Source organism: Miniopterus schreibersii (genome assembly GCF_964146895.1).
Source record: "Miniopterus schreibersii genome assembly, chromosome: X".
Taxonomy (NCBI): domain Eukaryota; kingdom Metazoa; phylum Chordata; class Mammalia; order Chiroptera; family Miniopteridae; genus Miniopterus; species Miniopterus schreibersii.
In genome coordinates, this window is record NC_138104.1 from 49,404,899 (window position 1) to 49,422,038 (window position 17,140).

A 17,140-nucleotide genomic window follows, 5' to 3' on the forward strand; every position below is an offset into this window, starting at 1 on the left:
ATAAAAACACAGCTTAACTGTTAGAATTTTACTTTTTTGTTTAAAAAGGTAATAATAGTGTTATAATATTTGTTAAATGTAATTTCTTTAAAATGCTTTAAAATGTCTTTAAAATTTAATGACTTTAAGATACTGATCTTTTTTAAAAAGAGAACATTAAATGTTAATTTGTATAATTATTCCCCACTGTTTATCCAAGTGTGTTGTTCCTTACCATGACTTCTTCCTGCTTCACAGTCTTGCAAGAAATTCACTTATTTTTTTCTTTTATTTATTGAGTTTATTGGGGTGACATTGGTTAATAAAATTATATAGGTTTCAAGTGTACAATTCTATAATACATCATCCATATATTGTATCATGTGTTTACCACACAAAGTCAAGTCTCCTGTGGTAGGCAGTTAACAGACATGAGCAGAGTAAGGAATGATAGGCCAGGTACTGGGGGTCACCAGAGTGGAAAGCCCCGGGTGCCTAGCAACTGGGAAAACAAGGACCTTGCCCCCAGGGTAACCTTTCCTCCCATAGCATGTTGCTGGTCATGAGGCTCAGACCCTCCCCTTGTTAGCATAGGTAGCTAAGTATTACTAAAGAAGGGAGCAAAGGAAATCAGACATTTGAGAAGTTAATGTTGGTGGTGCATGGGTAGGCTAAGTAGCCGTCGCAGACAGGTGAATAAAGAAAAATTAAATTTATTAAAAAGGGATGGGGATATCCAAAAGGAAGGACTACACAGCACTGAGCCAAAGGGTATTGGGTCCATGATGACAGCAAATATACACTTGGGACAGTGAAACAAGAAAGAAGTAACAGGAGAGCTTAGTCCTGGCTGTTTTGGCTCACTGAGAAGTCAGAGAGAGAGAAGGGGACCTTGGAAGTAGGTTCTGGGACCATACAGACAGGTCCAGGGGGTAAGCCCAGATAAGCTGCTGATGCCCATTGCTCCCATTTTGAAAGTTTCATGGGGTTCCCTTGGAGGGATGGAGATGGCTCTGGACTGGATCCTTTGTCCTGAGCGTATTTTTCTCTTTCCTGCAGCTGGGAATCTGAGGGGAGGTCTCAGGAGAGTGTCTCAATAGAATATTCACCAGCTTTCCAGGTGTGCTCTTGCTGCATTGCGGTCTCCACTGAATGGTCAATGCCCGGGAAGGAGGTCATGTGTATGGTCCTGAGTAAGCCAGGGTGCCTCTGGCCTGGTTTCACCACTTATCTGGGCCTGGAGCTGAAATATGACAATCTAGGCCTAGATCTTATCTTTAGGGAGGAACATTCAGAGGGTCTGAAACAGTGTGACCAGTGATATGCTATGGGAGGATAGATTACCCTGGGGACAAGGTTCTTATCTTCCCAGTTTCCCCCCTTGTTAGACATCTGGGGATTCCTGCCCTGGTGAGTTTCTGTACCCTAGTTTCTGTACCTGGCTTTTGTACCTGACCCATCTAATATCATTAAGCATAATAAACTAGGGAGCACAAGCCTGCTTGCTTTACCAGAAAGTTACAGCTTCACACACTCCCCAGGGAACCACTGGTGTGTTCTCCACAGATCACTGGGAGAAGGGATAAAACAATGAAGTTGGAGGTAATGCCCAACAGGAGCAAAGATGGCGACCATAGAGGCCCATCAATCTAACCCGGGGAAAGGATAAGATTGGTTAAGAGACAAAACCCTGAAAGATGTACAAAATAGATTGGTTAGGAGGTAGACATATCAAAATCCTGCAAAAGGTTGGGAAGTTGATTGGTTATTTTGAAAAACCTCCAGATTCTTCCCAAGCCTGATATTCTTCCTAAGCTTAACAAAGAAACTCCCTCTCTTGCCTGGTAATGTTGCTGGAGAAATTAGTGGGCCAGATTTCCCCATCACTTGTGGGAGTGTGTTCTTGGGATATAGCTGAAATAAGCATTTTCAGAAGCTCCCATGGGAGAATGAGATGTGGTAAAAGACAATATGTGTGTAGTTACATTTCTTGGGTGGCAAAGTCCCATGTACCTTAAGCCAGTCCTGAAAGAGGTGCATGCAGCTGAGGTTTCAATAGAGCCAAAAGCAAAGCCAGTGTCTAGAGCTTCTGTTCCATGTTGCAATGGGGTCCAGTTCAGTATCAAGCTAATTAAAGTCCATCAGTCCACGTTTGGAGTATAACATATTCATGAGCCACATGGGTGAATACAGGGAAATGTGTCCCCTGCAACAGGAGTCCCAAGAAAGCTAGAGGGCCAAGAGCCAAGAGACAGTGCTCCTTTGTCCAGGAGTTTAAATATTCAAGTTTCATGCCCTTGCAGTGGCACACCTATGCTGGACACGGACTTGTTCCCAGGGTAACTGAGAAGTAAGCACTTTCCCACATCATTCAGACTTTACTGGGCATGCGTCTTAATTGCCTTTTTCCAATCCCTTCCTCCATCAATTGGGTAGGGACTGACTCTCAGTGTTAAATTACAGCTTTCTAGCAAAGCTGTACAGATGGTACGCCTATATTATTTAGTCTTCCCTTTACTCCTTTCTGTTAAATAATAACCAGATTATTATAATGGTATCATTCCAGATTATTATAATGGCATCACTAACACATATTCGCTTTGAGCATTCACTCGTTTCATAGTAGCCATGTGGGTCTAGCAGCTGCCTGTGGCCCATGGCAGACCGTGTGGGCTACAAAGACTAACCTTTAATATGGCACAGAATCTCTAGACATTGGCCCTATTTCCGGGCCTGATGAAGGCAAGGGATGGACAGAGATAAGATATTGGAAACCCAGGGGCACTCATTTAATTTTGCATCTGACACCACAAATAAATCTTACCATGCCACAATCTCCCATATATGGGTCCCTGGAAAGTTTTCTCTGAGATCCTGTGAAAAAACATGAATTCCATTGCCAAGACACTGACCTTTCCTCTCATGGCATGTCACTAGTCATGAAATAGACCCCCTTGGAGGAGGAACAAGGGGACAAACAGTGGCCTCATGCAACTTCCATGTGGGCCCTTGCAGAACCATTCCCTGAAGCATTAATCCCTAGGGATAACATCTAGGCCTCAGCTGTGTTTCAGCTCAGGCCCAGAAAACCAGCAAAACCAGACAAGGAATGACATGGCTGACATCTGCATTGACTAATGACCCTCCTTCCTGGCACCAACCAATCAGTAGAGACCATGACCCTGAAAGGACACAGGTGGAAATCTGATGAATATTCTATTGGGATCTTACCCTCAGACCTCCAGATAAATACCCATAAGACAGAGGATCTAGTGCAGTTCTCTCTATGGAACACACCCATGCCTTCCCCCACCCCCAGGTGCATTTTCCTTGCCTCTCTCTTTCTCCAAAGCTCCAAGGGCCCTTTTTTTGCCTCTGTAATTTGTTTCCTGAGCCCATTTCTTCTACATCTCACTTCTACCTCTGTGACATCCTATATAAACTTTCTCTTATACTTTGAGTCTTAACTTCTGAATTCTTTCTTAGCCAAAACTCAAGTACAAAGGTTTCTAAACCAAGGTCTGATCTGACTCCACTGCTCTAACACCTGGTGCCTTTTCACCACCAACATTTCTTTCACCCCATTATTCCCTCTTTACTCTCTTCTACCTTCCTCCACCCACTTTCCCTCTGGTAATTACTGTACTGTTGTCTGTGTCTAAGTGTTTTTGTTTGTTTGTTTGTTTAATCCCTTCAACTTTTTCAATCAGTACCTCAATCCCCTTCTCCTCTGGCAGTGGCCAGTCTATTCTTTGTATCTATGATTCAGTTTCTATTTTGTTTGTTCATTTTGTCCACTAGATTCTATATATAAGTGAAATTATATGTTATTTGTCTTTCTCTGACTAGCTTATTCCACTTAGCAAAATATGCTCCAGGTCCATTCATGCTGTCGAAAAAGGTAAGATTTCCTTTTTTACAGCTGAGTAGTATCCTATTGTGTAAATAGAACACAGCCTTTTTAATCCACTAATATATTGATGGCCACTTCACCTGCTTCCAAATCTTGACTATTGGAATAGTGCTGCAATGAACATAGGGGTACATATATTTTTTTGAATCAGTGTTTTGGGTTCCTTTGGGTTCCCAGAAGTAGAATTGCTGGGTCATAGGCAGTTCCATTTTTAATTTTTTGAGGAAATTCCATGTTGTTTTCCAGAGTGACTGCACCAATCTGCATTCTCACCAACAGTGCATGAGAGGATTCCCTTTTCTCCACTTTCTCACCAGCGCTTGTTTGTTGATTATAGCCATTCTGACAGGCATTAAGTGATATCTTTCTGTGGTTTTAATTTGCATTTCTCTGATGATTAGTGACTTTGTGCACTTTTCATATGTCTATTGGCCATCCGTATTTCCTCTTTGGAGAAGTGTCTGTTCAGGTTCTTTGCTCATTTTTAAATTGGATTGTTTGTCTTGGTGTTGAGTTGTATACATTCTTTATAAATTTTGGAAATTAACCGCTTAACAGATGTCTTATTGGAGAATATGTTCTCTCATTCAATGGCTTGTCTTTTTATTTTGTTGATGGTTTCTTTTGCTGTGAAAAAACTTTTAGTTTGATGTAGTCTCATCTGTTTATTTTTCTTTTGTTTCCCTTGCCCAAGGAGATATATCAGAAAAAAATATTGCTATGAGAAATGTTTGAGATTTTACTGCCTATGTTTTCATCTAAGACTTTTATGGTTTTGAGTCTTACATGTAAGTCTTTAACCCATTTTTAGTGTTTTCTTGTGTATGGTGTAAGAAAATTGTTTAGTTTTAATTTTTTGCACATATCTGTCCAATTTCCCCAACACCGTTTATTGAATAGACTATCTTTACCAAATTGTATGTTTGCTCATCCTTTACCAAATATTAATTGACCATAAAGGTTTGGGTTTATTTCTCAGTTCTCTGTTTTATTCAATTTATCAATATGCCTGTTCTTATGCCAGTACCAGGTTGTTTTGATTACAGTGGCTTTGTAGTATAATTTGATATCAGGTAGTGTGATACTTCTAATGTTGTGTTCTATTTTCTCAAGGTTTCTGTGGCTGTTCGGGGTCTTTTGTGGTTTAAGTACATTTTTGGAATATTTGTTTTAGTTCTGTGAAATAATTCACTGATATCTCAATGGGAATTGTGTTGAATCCATAGATTGCTTTAGGTAGTATAGACATGTTATTGACCTTAATTCTTTCTATCAATGTGTATGGTATATGCTGCAACTTATTTGTATGTTCTCCAATTTCTTTCTTCAGTGTTTTATAATTTCTCCAATGCAGGTGATTTACATCCTTGGTTAAATTTATTCCTAGGTTTTTGTTTTTATTTTGATTCAATTGTAAATGGGATTGTTGTCTGAGTTTCCCTTTCTGATAGTTCATTATTGGTTTATAAAAATGCAACTAATTTCTGTATATTTATTTCGTTTCCTGTTACTTTACAGAATTCATTTATCAGTTCTACTAGTTTTTTGGTGGAATCTTTAGGGTTCCCTATATACAGTATCATGTAATCTGCAAGTAAATGACAGCTTTCCTTCCTGAGGGAATTGATTTGTACTACTCTTAAGGGTATCAAGAGGTTATTTCATAGCTTGTTAAAGTTACAGAAGATACTCTGTTTCATCAATAGATCCCATGGATGCAATGGCTGCTATTTCTACCCAATGACATGAAATGTCATGTGTCTTTGCTATGGTTCTTTAAAAGATAGTGCTTTAAAAAATGCACTAATCTTCCTGCTATGTCCACACACATCTTACTCTATCGTCATTTTTCTTCTTTCTTTTCTTTTATTTATGTATGCATGCATACTAGTCAAAGATGATATTTACACTGGCTATATGAAATAAATGTTTCCAAGGCATATTGAAATGGTTAGACCACATTGCTATGCTTTGCCATATTGTCTGTTTCAAGTGTTATAGGGTGGTAATAATAAGAACTTCCTTGAACATATGGGAAAACCTCATGGAATAATTTGAAGTCATCAGAAAGGCTATGCTTCACAATGTCTCCCATAAAGATGGCTAAAAAAAATTTTGAGACATTATTTTGGGTTAAGCTTTATCCTCTCCATACAATTTTCTTTGAAAATGCTAATTTCATCACATTAAATTTTTAACACCATATTGGAAATGTGTTGTTTGAGTAATATTATGCAAAGCTGGAAGGGAAATAATATTTCTAAAAGTGGAGAAAGTTGATCAGAAAGGAGTGGTAAGGATTCCAAAGAGAAACTTTCAAGATTTTATGACCTTGATATTCACTGGTCCCATTAGGCAGATTAACTAATAGCCATTCAACAGACTTTTGTCTGAGAACATCATTAAATGCATAAAGAGCTTTGAAACTCAAAAGTGGGTGAGATATTTGGAGTAAGTCTTATTAATTTCTACCCAAAATGTTATTTTTATGATAGATGTAGTTATAGTTTGAGGATGGAAAATTTTAAGTCGCTCTCTGGAACATCTTTTGCTTTTGGATCTTTTTTTTTCTGGATTATTTTGGACCTGTTTATATGGAATAAAAATCAAATGATCATGATATGGTTATAAGTCATGGAAGCTCAATAAAGCTTGGCATAAAGAAGTAATGAAACAAAGCCAGGACTGCTGCATATGGTTGTACAGTGCAAATGAGTGACTATCCAAGATGTGCATGGGAGCTGAAATCTAAGCCAAGCAGTGCTCTGAAGAGCAGTCCTGCTTTACCTGGATGAAGATGTATACTTTTCTAATTCACAAAGGCAAGCCTCTTTACCATAAGACTATGTTACACTGGAAGAGATACTTTTTTTCTAATTTTTAAAAGAACCGGAAGGAATAAAGATGGCTCTGTTCAAATACTTTATTTCTAATAATCTTCTGAAGCTAATATACAAATAAATAGGGGAGGGAGTATGTCTGAATGAAAGGAGAATTGTAATAATCCAAGCATGAGTGAATTGATTTGTACTATTTCAAAGGGTATCAAGAGAACTGTAATAATCCAAGCATGAGGTGATAAGGATTTAGAGTTGGGAAGTGTCCTGAAAAGGCCATGAGCAATTGAAAATTAGGGTTGAGAATAAAGACTCAGTATGAAAAAGTGAGTTATGTTATTGGAAAGGAAAAAGATGATGTACTATCCCATCAAAATGAGGTAGTCAAGAGGTCAGCTACTTTAAAAAGTATATGTGGTAATCCTTTAGTAGTGTCGCCTGACAATGAGACTGAGTAGTCAACTAAGTTTACCTTATCCCCACCCTAATTTCTAGGACATTCAGAGCTTGTTCCCTTCATCTATCATAATCTTCATTTGTTCTTCCTCTAAGTCAGGAGATCTTAATCTTGATTCAATGGATAGATTTCAATAGACTCATAAAACTCTTAAAATTGTGGTCAAACTCTTAATGAGTTTTTATTGTTAATTTAATATTTATTTTAACTGTCACGTTTAGAATCATTTTATTAAACTGCCTTCAAATTTATTTTGGGGGAAATGTATAAGAGACAGATGAATAGATGATGATATATAGATAGATGATGATATAGATAGATGATAGATAAATGATAGATGATAGATAGATAATAGATGATAGATGATAGATAAATAGATGATAGAAAGATATAGATAGATGATAGATAGATGATAGACAGATATAGATGATAGATAGATATAGATGATAGATGATAGATGATAGATATAGATAGATGATAGATAGATAGATAGATAGATAGATAGATAGATAGATAGATGATAGATAGATAGATAGATAGATAGATAGATAGATAGATAGATAGATAGATATAGATGATAGATAGATATAGATGAGATAGATAGATAGATAGATATAGATAGATAGATAGATAGATAGATAGATAGATAGATAGATAGATAGATGATAGATAATAGATCAGTAGATAGATAGATGATAGATAAGTAGATATGAGTAAACAGACTTGGAGTCATCTTTTCAAGAGTCAAAGAAATTAAAATAAAAGTTAAAGTAGATTCAGACTTAGTACCCAGAAATTTAGTTTAAGCAGGGAGGAAAGGGAATGATGAGAATTATATATTTTTTAAAAGTATCATGGCCTATTATAAAGAAGTAATTCCATATCATCAACACAGGAAAATTGTTACCAGTGTTTCAAGAAGAAAGAATTCCTGAGCTCCTATAACCTGTTCGGTGTGAGTAAACAAGATTTGATAAACTGTGTGCTAAAAACCCACAAATGAACATGAAAGAAGACCACTTCACTGTGTCCCTGTAAACTGTGGCAGTTAAGATCGGAAGTTACCCTAAGAATGAATTGATTTGAGAAATGTTACAAAAGAAGAAACAACTGGATTCTGTGTCCAACTGATTGGAGAACCAAAAGAGATGGAGAGATCAACAGTTATAATTTGAGCTTCAGTCAATAATGTTACCACAATAGGAAATAAGGCAACATTCATCTATTCAACAGGTATTTATTAAGCAACTAGTACTTACAATGCACTGTACTCAGTTATATAGTGATGAATAAGTCATGACCCCATTCTCAATTTCTTTTTAACATATTGGAATTGTTATTCTTACTAGAGAGAATATCATCAAAGAGAAACTCCACAACTTTTTAGAATTTTGGACAAGGAAGAAAGACAGAAAAAAAGCTCAAAGATAGTTTACCAAATAATCAAAAGTTAATTTGTCCATATAATTGCAATGGAAACATAAATTGATATGTTAAGATGATCATCTTTTCTCTAATTTGCATGAGCCTGTGCCTTAATACATCTTTATCTGACCCCGCCCTGCCCCTTTGTTTCACAAATTTATTTGAATGAAAAACAAGTTATTCCTGAAAAACAGCCAAATTTCAGTGTTGTTCATCTATTGAGAAGGGGCAATGAGAGAGGTAGACTTGTAGTCTCCTTTAAACAACATTGACTTGTTCTTAGCACCATTAAATAATGAAAATTACTGTGCAGATAAATCTATGACATTGCAATATTACATTCATTGAAATGGTTTATTAGTAGAAATTGAGCTAGCTTTGTTGGTGTTTTAACCAAACCAGGGCAAGGTAATATACTCTAATCTCTTTAACGTATTTCTGTGAAATTGAACTGTGGGCATCCTGTTTTCACAGTCTTCAGTTTTGGATGAGCTTTCAAGACACCTGTAGTTGTTTTTCAAACGTATTACATTGGCTCAGAGACAAGTTTTTCTTTTATTTTTAAATAACTTCAAAGTCATTTAAAAAAACTAAGCTATAGCTGTTCATGGAATTCTGAAGCTTTCACATATGGTATAAAGTATTAATTTAGGCTTTTAGGAATTTATTTTAGAATGAGGATTTTTAAATTATTGCCTGGGTGGTAGGTTCTCTTAAAATGCAAACGTTGTTAATTTGCTTTATCTTTGTTCCTTGGAAAACTGGCTAAAAATATTTGTTTCTGAACAAGTATATTTAATTTGTTGAGTCATTTTACAAATACTTATTGAACACCTACAATATATGAGAAACACTGGGCGGTGGGTGAATACAGAGATGAAAATCACAGGGTCCTTTGAGTTACTCAAAGTCTAGCTCTACATTGAAAATTCAAAGTACATATGTTGGGGTCAGAGATGTTGATCATACTCTGTTAACCATGATTGTGAAAGGGGGGAGGGCACCTAATAGGAATGGGAATATAGCTGTTTAATGATTATTTACATTACTAACTATAAATAAGAAGTTTTCCTACAGACCCTGAGAAACTGGAGGATGTGCTGCAAGAAGGAAAAGAGAGCTGTAAAAAGATGAGACACTTTGGGGCTTGGATGGCCCATTGCTCAAAAAAGAAAATGCATTTTGAGAACAGACAAAAGACAGAATATGCTTTGATTTGGTTGCTGTGCCTGGAGTCTGACAACCCCCTCCAGCAGTTTGCCTCAGGAATGCTGACTATTCTCAGGTCTCAGGAACTGGCAGAACTGGGTTTTAATACCACTGAAAATTAACTACCTTGTTATCAGACTACAAGATCCTGGAAGAAGACACTCGGACCACAGATCCTGTGGCCACCCTCCCCCACCTTCTTCCTTTCATGCAGCCTTTCTTTCTCATCCCTATATTGAGGCAGGAACCGCCACCATTTTAGGAAGATGCCCCATTTCAGGTATCAGATTACCTGCCTGAATGTATATGTAACCTTATCTAACCTTTGTAACCCCGCCCACTATTTTCACGCCAAAAGCAGGCCCTACCTATGACCCTATAAAGCTGACCCAAACCCTTTGTTCGGGGCCCAGAATTTGGAGACAGCCTCCTCTGGGACATGCATGCATTAATAAAGGTCTCCTTTCACCTCCTCCGGTGTACGGCCTGAGTCTTTTCTGTTACAATATAACCAGTCAGCTAATAAGAGAAGGAGAAAGCAGATTTTATATGGAAAAATCTCACTGCTTTCTTATTTTGCCCACAATAATGGAATAAACGATCAAATATGATTCAACCTTGTCTCTGCTTAATTGGCTGAAGTAGTGACAGGCAGCCCAGACCCACTGTGTCTGGTTTCATATAGACTATCTTATGTAACCCTTGGAGCAACCTCATATGAATGTTAATATCTCCATTTTCCTAATGAGTAATCTGAGGCTTAAAATCTTCCTCAAACACCTTCTCCAAGGTTACATAACTGTAAGTAGCTTAGCCAAGATGTCAAACCGTGTCCATCTAAGGCTTCTGTTCTTTTCACTAAATTATACTGCTTCTTTCATAAGGCTACTTTGCTTTTTTCATGGTTTATATAATATTCAACCTAAAATTTAGCAAAGAGTAATCAATTATATGTTGACTAATTTATTAATAAATCGGCTACACAGGAAAACTCACACTAGCATGTGAACCAAAAACAGCCATTTTTGGTTATACACCAGCTGCCTAAGCCTCTTTCAGCTTCTTGGTGAAAGGTTCTTTCTGGTGAGAAGAGATGTAATGTGAGATGTAAGGCCTCAACAACAACAACATAAAAAGTGGGAAGACCTTATCAGATTGCTCTCCAGGTGTTCTATGAGCACTCTCAAGCACATTTGTGTGAGGGACCATCTGGAGCATGGTCTGAACTATGGAGTTATTCTGCCAATATTTCTAAGCCTAAGCATTCTAGTATGTGTTGGGTATTTAGTGGTAAATAAAAATACAACTCCTGACTTCAAGGGATAGACATTTTAATCAGATTAAGTCTACTTCACTTTGTATATCAATTGTACTTAGTAAAGTTTAAAAATAACCAGTCAGTTTTATAAAAATTATGGGATGTTCCTAATCTGGAGAATCTATTGGCACAGTATGTACCTCTTTTTAAGAACAGCTGAGTCATACAGCAGTGATTTTAGTGTCTTTCAAATGTTTTCTCTTGGTGCTTAAAATGCCAAAAGTTGGCAGTCCAGTTCTCCAACTAAAGACTTTGATTTCAGTTACAATAAAAACCATCTCACTTGGGTGACATTTTAAGCTGTGATCTGTGAGTTCCTTGAGGGTAAGAATTCCATCTAACTCATTTATAAGACTTAGCCCAGTGCCTTGCACAAAGTAAGCATTTATAAATGAGGAATAAATAAAGTAAGTCATATCAGCATAAATAGAAGACAAATTTTGAATGTGACGAAATTTAGCATATAAACACCCTGAGAGTAGAAATTAGGGGTCAACTCAAAGTAAAGGGAAGTTGAAACAAAATTAATCTCCTTTGCATTTTGACAAGAGTTTACTTCTGGTTTGCTAAAATATTATAAAACTTCTTTAAGCTACACTAACCATCTGTGACAGTAAAACTTTCTTCTGTGGCCTAGTCAGAGTACATGCTCTGTACCCCAGTAACATTGGGTTGCCCAAGAGAGCTTTTTTTTTTTCTTCAGAAGTATATATTCTGAAAGGCCACAAATGAACCACAGTAAAACATATTTGAAAACACTAAGTTCATCATTTTTATGCCTACATTTGTACCTAGCTCTTGTTCCAGGAATCTAAAGGAGATAGTATACAAAAAGAGAGAGAAAGAGAGAAAGAAAATAAGTTTCTGCAATTTAATGTATTGCTTGTCACCCTGTGACCACAATTTAGGAAGGCTCTAGAACAGAGTCTATTCACAAGCAAGGGAAAGGATAATATAGTTTTGTTCTGTATGTCTTTCAAAAAAATCTACTCAGTATTTTTTCCAGAAGGGAATCCAGAAGAGAATAATTTGTGGTTCTCATGATGGTATGCAACTTGGTGTATCTGTTTCCACATGTTTATTATCTAAACAGATGTCAGCACTTTTTGTAAATCTCTTTAAGACACTTTTGTTTGTTTTTTTGCAATCGGCATGATTCTGATATTTAAAATTAGTCTTAGTTGGGATCTTGGTTTTGGTAGAAATGTTTCTAGATTGAGGGCCAAACCTTAATTTCTAATAAGAATGCTGGTCTGTGAAAGGCCTGGAAACCATCAGAGCCACTTATAATTAATGAGCTGGTGAGTGTCCTGCTGAACCTTAAGGACCAGGTGTTAACATTAAAAAGTGCTTTGAGCTTTCTTACATAAGGGCAAAAGAAATCTAAGTAAACAATTTCAAAAGGCCCTGGTTATCCTTAAAATTTTAAATAAAAATACTATCAAAGGGACAGAATAGGAAGTACAGAAAGAGACATAAGTGTATATAATAATTTAACAGCAACTCATGGCACTAGACATTTAAGGTGTGTATAAGCAGAAACTTTAGGAGAAAAAAGATAAGTTTGACTTTTTAAAAATATAAATTAAAAATGATTAAAAATAAAAATGTTTAAAGTGTCAATAAAAATAAATAATATTATAAACCTATGTGCATTAGAAAATATTATAATAAAATTATAAAGCAAGTCACTAACACTGGGAAAAATATCTTTAGTCAATATTTGGGTTTTCTCATTACTAAAGAGCTCTTATAAATCAGTAGAAAAGTTTTAAGTTTTAATAGAAAAATGAACATAAGACATGTGCAAGAAATAAAAGAGAGAGGAAATAACAGCTAACATACATATGAAAAAATCTTTGTCCTCATATTCCATTAAAAAAATGAAATTAAAACAATTAAATGAGTGGCTTTGGCTTCTGGAAACATGTAGTAGATGTGCTTTATTTTCTTCTTCCCACTAGGGACTACTAAAAACTCTGGACATTATTTATAAAAGAAACATAAAAGTCTCTGAAGGATAAAAACAAAACGGCAGATGTTTTAGGGAACCCAGGATGTGAGAAATAACAGAGAAGTTCCCTAAGTTTTCTTTTTGTCACATATATTCCAGATTTGGTGTTAGAAGCAGAACCTATAAGTATCAATGAGTGTAGACTAGAAAACCCCCACAAAAAGCCTCCTCTTTCAAGCCAAAGCACAAGAAAAAAAGTCATCTTAGTAAGACAGAAAACATTTAGATAATAACATCTCTACTCTAGCCAAATGTCACAGAAAATACTGTATCCTCCTGAGGTAGGAACCGCCGCCATTTTAGAAAGATTCCCCATTTCAGGTATCAGATTACCTGCCTGAATGTATATGTAACCTTATCTAACCTCTGTAACTCCACCCACTATTTTCAGGCCAAAAGAAGGCCCTACCTACGACCCTATAAAGCTGACCCAAGCCCTTTGTTCGGGGCCCAGAATTTGGAGACTGCCTCCTCTGGGACCGCATGCGTTAAATAAAGGTCTCCTTTCGCCTCCTCCGGTGTACGGCCTGAGTCTTTTCTGCTACATTCCAACTCCACTTCTTCCAGAAAAAAACAAATGAGGAACCTAGATTTCCCCCCTCACAAAGTGTAGTAAGGCTCTTCAAAACCCCACCTTCACTTTTCCCCACTGGATTGGTATCAGAGAATAAGGGAGTCAGGACTTTTATTTCCACTGAGCAGTAACAAGTCTTCTTCAACCTGTAATGTCAACAGAAGTCACATGTGGATGCTGACTTTCCACCAAGACATGATAATAATGAAGCAACTCACACATTCCTGACCAAAACAGAATCAGAAGAGTCCTAATGGAGAGTCAGGACTTTCACAAATGGTAATAAGGGGATTATCCTTCACAGTCTCAGTGGAGGCCACATGGGAGAAGAAAAACAAGGCAATCATTACTCCCAAGTATCAAAAGAGATAAAATATGCAACCCAAACTTCCACCCACTTTTCACTAATAAGATAGCATCCCCTTTCCTGCACTGGAATGGTGCCAGAGGAAGTCTACTTAAAGAGAAGAGTTAAATAAGGTCCAGTGTTTCATAATATAACTAAAATGTCCAGGTTTCAATTAAAAGGTACTTATTATACCAATAGCCAGGGAAAGCACAACATGAATGTGAAAAGAAAAAAAGAGATGCCAACATTGAGATGCCAAAGGTGTTAAAATGATATGGCTGTTTTCTTTTGCTGTGCAGAAGCTTTTTAGTTTGATGTAGTCCAATATGTTTATTTTTTCCTGTTTCTCTTGACTTAGGGGATGTATCAGTGAAAAGTCCAGTATGTGGGATGTCTGTGACTTTACTGCCTATGTTTTCTTCCAGGATTTTTATGGTTTCATGACTTACATTTAAGTCTTTTATCCATTTTGAGTTTATTTTTGTGTATGGAGAAAGTTGCTGGTCTAGTTTCATTCTTTTGCATGTATCTGTCCAATTTTCCCAGCACCACTTATTGAAGACACTGTCCTTACTCCATTGGATACTCTTGCTTCCTTTGTCAAATATTAACTGACCATGATGGCATGGTTCTATTTCTGGGGTCTCTGTTCTGGTCCATTGATCTATATGCCTGTTGTTGTACCATTACCAGGTCGTTTTGATTACAGTGGCTTTGTAATATACTTTGAAGTCTGGTTATGTGAGCTCTCCCACTCTGTTCTTTTTTCTCAAGATGGCTGCAGCTATTCAGGGTCTTTTTTGGTTCCATATAAATTTTCAAAATGTTTGTTCTAGGTCTGTGAAATATGCTATTGGTATTTTCATAGGAATTGCATTAAATTTATAAATCGCTTTGGGTAGTACAGACATTTCAATAATATTAATTCTTCCAATCCATGAGCATGGTATCTTCTTCCACTTATTTAGATCTTCCTCTATTTCTTTTTTTCAGTGTCACCTAGTTTTCTGAGTACAGGTCTTTTACATATTTGCCAAGGATGAATCTGACAAGGGGCTAATTTCCAAAGTGTACAAAGAACTCATAGCACTCAGCAAGAAGGAGACAAACAACCCAATTAAGAAATGGGCAAAGGACTTAAATAGACACTTCTCCAAAGAGGACGGTACGGACGGCCAAGAGACACATGAGAAAATGCTCGATGTCGCTAATCATCAGAGAGATGCAAATTAAAACCACAATGAGGTATCACTTCACACCTGTTAGAATGGCTGCCATTAACAAATCAATAAACAACATGTGCTGGCAAAGGTGTGGAGAAAGGGGAACCCTGGTACACTGCTGGTGGGAATGCAGACTGGTGCAACCACTATGGAAAACAGTATGGAGGTTCCTCAAAAAATTAAAAATGGACCTGCTGTTTGACCCAGTGATTCCACTCCTAGGAATGTATCTTAAGAATCCTGAAACATTCATCAGAAAGGATATATGTACCCCAGTGTTCATAGCAACACAGTTTACAATAGCTAAGATCTGGAAACAGCCCAAGTGCCCAGCAGTAGATGAGTGGATAAAAAAGCTGTGGGACATTTACACCATGGAATACTACGCAGCTGTAAAGAAGAAGAATCTCATACCCTTTGGGACAGTATGGATGGACCTGTAGAATATTATTCTAAGTGAAATAAGCCAGGCAGCAAAAGACAAATATCACATGATCTCGCTTATACGTGGAATCTAAAGAACTTAATAATATGATGAACAGAATAGATTCAATGACATAGAAGCATAGATGAGACTGATGAATGTCAGAGGGATGGAGGAGGGCAGGTGGGTGGAGGGGGAGAGAGTAACCAAAGAATTAATGTGCATATATACAGAACCCAAGGACATAGACAATGGTGGGGAGAGGGACTGGGGAGGGGGAAGGAACGGGGTGGAACCGGGTCATTGGGGAGAAAAAGGTACATCTGTAATATTTTAAATAATAAAAAAAATATAATGATATGGCAATTATTTAAAGTAACCATCACATAAATACTTCAATGAGCACTTATAAACACATTTGAAACAAATGACACAACAGAAAGCAACAGAAAAGAAATAGGAACTTTCAGGGAAGAAATAAAAATATATAAAGAAGATCAAAATGGAAATTTAAGAACTGAAAAAATAGAATAACAAAAATAAATATCTCAACAAATAACCTCAAGAATAGAATAAGGGGAGCACAGGAAAAAGAAGTAAACTTGAAGATAGAACAATAAAAATGATACAATATAAATAACAGAAATAAAATAAACTTTAAAATAAAAATTTTAAAGAGCATACTCAGGGAACTATAGAACTATAACAAAATATCTAACATTCAGGTCTTTAGAGTGTCACAAATGAAATGGTTATCCAAAAAGGTGAAATAATCCACTGAAAAGCAAGAAAAAGAAAATAGAGATACATAAAACTGAGGAAATAAAACAGAAAACAAAAATAAAACGACAGACTTAAACTCTAACATATCAATGATTATATTAATATCAATGGTCTACATATGGAATAACAAAAAGATACTACCCAACTATTCCTATATAGAACAAATTCACTTAAATTATAATGATACAGGTAGGTTAAAAGTGAAAGAAGAGAAAAAAATATATGTCATGTAAATATTAATCAAAAGAAAGCAGGAGGGATCAACTTCCAGAATGGTGGAATGAGGAGTACAGTGCACACTATCCATTACAAAACAACTGTTTAACTGGAAAAAATACAAATGTTCATTTGCAATATTTAGAAGTTGTCCTAAAGACATACAGCAAAAGAAATGAGACACATTTACTCATGAAAATCAACTAAATCTCATAACTGCATAAAACATAAATCATTTAAACAAACATAAGAGAGCTGAACTGTTTAGGCTAATATCAGACAAAAATATTTTAACTAAATTCTAGAAACAAAAAGGATATTTCATAATGATAAATGAGTCAAACCATCAGAAACATTAAAATTATGCACATATAAGCATCTAAAAAACAAAGGCCCAAAGCACATGAAACAAAAACTGG